The following is a 4,836-nucleotide window of genomic DNA, read 5'->3' on the forward strand; positions in this document are numbered from 1 at the left end:
GGGATGCTGGGTTGCCACGACAACAGAGCTAGGCCCAGTGTTGTGGGGCAGGACTTGGCAGAATATCGCAGTTTGGCTGTCCATAATGAGCTCAGGCAGGGTCGTTCTTGTAATTGCACTCAACAGTCTTGGGAAATGATAGAAGAAGAGATGCAGAAAGAAAGGGAGGGATGGGGAAGACCGTCTTGGGTTTAGTGGCGGCTTCCCTCTAAATTTCACCTCTGCTCTTCGGGGAATGATGATGTAACTTTCTGCAACAAGAAAAAGCGAGAAGTATCAAACCACAGACTTTAAATGTCAAGCGTGAGCTTTGAGTCGGTTGGTGAGCTCTCACTTGAAGCTCTGCCAAGTTCATTGTGTCTCACTTTCACTCTCATTAGGTTCAAGGAGGGAGTGTGTCTGTGGTAGGAATTGGGGGCATTTAAAAAGGAGGTGCGGGTACAGAAACAAGTCATGTTGCATATTCTTAAATGAATGAAGACATTAGTTCAGAGACATCGATTCATGCCTTTTGGATCAGCCTGAAGCCCTTTTCTTCCTTGATATTACTTTTTATTTAATCATGTTTATATATCTGATGGACTGTTTAAAAAGATGGACAACATGATAGCTCCTCAGAAGTTAAGCATAACCATATGGAGACTATCTTATTTCCCTTACTTGGTTATATGATGCCATAAAAAGGAGTCATGACATCTCTATTAACAATGAAGCTCAGCGTGAGCTCAAGCAGGAAGACTGTTCCACCTTCAGTCATCATCACCCAGTCTATCTCCTCTTGTTTGTCACGTCACCTGATCACAGGCATTCAAATTTAAAAGTATTCTCCAACCAGGTTTTTAACGACTTCAATCTACCTCCTCAGTCTAGCTCCTCTTGTTTGTCACGTCACCTGATCATAGGCGTTCAAATTTAAAAGTATTCTCCAACCAGGTTTTTAACGTCCTCAATCTACCAATTATCCTGCTGCTGCCAAACTTTTAATCTGTTCTCCTTTCTGCTCCATCAGTTTGCTGTGTCAGCATGGGTTGTTGCAACCCTCCTCTGCCTTAATTACCTTCACCCTTTATCATCAGTGTCCCATTTTAGTCAGACTTCAGATGTCCACCTATCATCACATCCTGCATCCCTACTTCATCACCACCAGCAGCAGCAGTGTCTGGGTTCCCCTATCCCAGAGTCGATCTCATCAGCCCTTTGAATAAATATAAAAAATATGAAGTCGTCTCAACGGGATCTAATCAGAGACTTTGCACATCTAACATCCTTTTCGGAATGAACAAATTTTTTGTTCTAGGTCTCCTAATTGAAATGACACTCTTGCAGTTCTGTGTGCACTGGTTAAGCAGAGGAGCAGGTCTGAGTAGCGACGAACAGTGTCAGTGGTATATCTAATCTCAATGTTAAAAATGGCATTTTTATTTTAAACCTACTGTTAGGGGTTTGCTCACAGGTTATGAAGCTGGTTTAAATTTATACTGATACTTCTAGATAATCTACAAAAGCATGCACCATCAGGAATGAGATTTCTTATCTGCCTGTTCTTTTTAAAGCCTGCCACCATTGCCATGTCGGTGTCAGACAAAGTAATTTATAGCATTCATCTAAACAGTCGCTTTGTTGACTTGTACATTTTTCAAAATATTCAAGGTGAGTAATTGGAGTTACAGCTATGAGGAAGAAGGATGAGACCATTTATCAGAAACTCAGTCACGTTCCAGCAAATGATCAGCAGAGAGATGATCCTTCATCCACGTAGGTTAACAAGACTAATTTAAACTGAGGGCCCTCACTTTAATTTAACTTTTGGCTACATCAGATATATTCTTTCTCTGCACCCCCAGTTTGATAAAGGGCAGTTAGTGGGGTGTTCCTCCAATCCTCAGTCTTTGACGTCAAGTAACAAATCTTAGGTTCTCCCACAGAATCTGAGCCAGAGGAGCTGCTATTGGCCGCACAGCTCTGCTCGCTACAACCCGTGACCCTGACTAATAAATGCCACTTTTCATTCTGGTGTGCATCCAGAACTTTTACAGACCCTTTACACCAGACTATCACACACATACAAATGGCCGTTTCCCCTCAGAATTGTCGTTAATGAGGATAATTTGAAGTGAGGTTGACATGCTGCACAGAGCCAAACCTTGTTGGTTCCAAACACTCCTGTAGCATAGACGCCTTTAAGTGCACTCCAAAACCATTTCCTCGAATTGGAGCTGCATCTAAAGAAAAGAAAATGACACAATTACTGCTTGGTCTTGGAAAATGTCCACATTTCATGTCCAATGTTACATATTGTGTGAAGGAGACATGTCTGACGCATGGTAGTGCCGGTGTGTAGCAGTTCAGAAAGAAAAAGAAAAATTTTCCTTTGCTGGTCCTGTACAACGTTTTGTTTTCATCTTTCTGTAATGCCAAAGTCTCTTACTAACTTTTAAGTGCACCTCTTTACACTTTTCATGCTCTCTTTTTCTTGCTGTTCCTTGTGGTGCGATGTGATTAACTGTGGTGTGCCGGGTTGGCCACTCCTTGGGCTTTCTTGAAAGAAATAGTGGCTTTAGTGGGTTTTGGAGCTTAGATGAGCGTTGACTTGGTATCGGTTACCTCTGGCATGCTGATGGTGCGTGGGCTCCCAATGACCATGACGTTGATCCACTCTGCTCTGCTCACACAGAAGTGGTGGGAATCCACGACTTTCCTTTCTTGCAGTATTTTCCACAATTGTTCTTTATTGGGGCAACCTATTTTCCACCAGACTTTGCTTTCTTATGTGTCATGGGAGTTACCTTGAGGTTATTGTTTTTACCCAAGTAAGAACTGTATCCATACATCAACAGGCAAATTGATAGTGACATTAAAGTTATGTCTTTCCCGAAATCGTAAAACGTGCGACAGTGTGTCTGCTTCATTCACGGTGACAGCCTCTGATTGGCAAGGTGACATAGATGAGGCAGTTGCATGGGAAACCCTCGCTCTGGCAAGGCACCCTCTCTCACCCTCTCCATCCATCGCCTCTCTCTCCCTCTCTCTTAATCCCCATTGAGAAGGGGAAGGGGAGACTGGGGAAGCAGAAGAGGATGAGGAGGAGGAGGGGGAGAAGGGGGAGGAGGGAAGCAACAGAACAGGCCAAGGCTCCACTGACATCCATGGGAATCTGCGGATCCATTCAGCAGTAATTATTAGCATCAATGCAGAGAGGCAGCGGCAAGGCGAGGGGCGGGGGCGGGGGCAAGGGGGTGTGGGAGAGTTTGGGGGTGGGGTTGAGCGGTATGGGGGGGTATATTGAGAGTGAGAGGTGGTGAGGTTGAGAGTGATGTGAGTTTTACTCTCAAAGATGATGTGAGCTTGACCTTATGAGTGAGCATGTTTTGATTCAGAGCAGCATTTCCCCTTTACTCTCTTTCTGCTCTCTGGAGAAGTGGTTACAAGAAAAGAAACATTTATAGATAGAGGAAGCACACAGTGCACCACCGCATGAACAGACAGAGATCATGGACGTTTCGTATCTGAGTACGTCATTTGGTTCTTATATCTTAGGTCAAGAGGAAACTGGGAGGAACACTTCTAACGAATTACAGGCAGTCTTGAGTAAATCTGTATTTTATTCTTCCATTTTATTCAAAGCAAGTGTAACCAAGCTAGGGCTGGAAAGGGATTTCTGGGATTAGAAGATAAAATACCAACAACGCCACCTTGGGACTTTCACCCAAAGAGTTTTAACAATATACTTATTTTTTAGTTACCGACCCTTTAACAGAGGGTTTCCCCTTTAACAATACGCAGGTGAGTTCACAATGAATACAAAGGCATGGTTTAGGAAAATATATACACGATCTTTATTTAACTGGCAGAAAAATAGTTTTAAAACACATTATTATCATTACTTCAACATGAATCACATACTAGAAATCAGTGTTGGGACACCGCTAACTGCAGCCAGGTTATAAGTATCGGGCTTATGAACACGGCACACTCACTACAACAACACACATCTAGTTGATAAATTAGACGATGCAAGAACAAGAAAAAGCCTGACACAATAAACTGTAGCTACAGCCCACGGCTGCTTACACAGCCTGGACGGGGATACTTTAACACTGTTACTGAGTAGAGTCTTTAAATCACACTGTTACTGAGTAGAGTCTTTAATCACACTGTTACTGAGCAGAGTCTTTAACTCAAGGCAAAAAGAACAAAACAAAGACAAGCTAAATAGAAAGGCAAAAAGAGACAAAAAGAGACAAAAAGACACCAAAAAGACAAGGCAAAAGTGGCAACCTGCAACAACATACATGAACGTTAACCACTTACAACAAAACGGCACATTAAGATAAACAAAACCCAGTTGAGGTTTACCTCGGCCGTCCGCGACCCTATCACATCACTACCCGCGCTCGTACCGCGTACTATATGCGCTGGCGGCACACAACGATCCACCAACACGAAAGGAACACCGTCCTGGGAATAAGAGTGAAAGTTACTCACATGTACGAACATTGAAAACACTTAACACACGCGACTCGTACCTGCTCTCAACCCGGAGCTCTGCAGAGACTGAAGGGAGCTCCGTCACTCAATTTTATCCCCGCAAACAACCAGGTAACCGCAGGTGATTGGTTCCCACCCAGCTGTGGGGCATGAGCGCTAATCAGCCGGTTACACAAGGAAGAGTTCAGTTTTTTCTAAGTGGTGTTTAATGAGGTGATTATCAATAATAAGTGTTGTGTGCAGCAGAAAACATGGGCCCAAGATTTGTACCCCTGTAGACAGCCAGTAAAAACTAACCAGGATTTCAGCGTTTAAGTTTACTTAAAAACAAGCTGAAATCTGGTCTGA

Source organism: Notolabrus celidotus, chromosome 20 (assembly GCF_009762535.1).
Source record: "Notolabrus celidotus isolate fNotCel1 chromosome 20, fNotCel1.pri, whole genome shotgun sequence".
Lineage (NCBI taxonomy): Eukaryota > Metazoa > Chordata > Actinopteri > Labriformes > Labridae > Notolabrus > Notolabrus celidotus.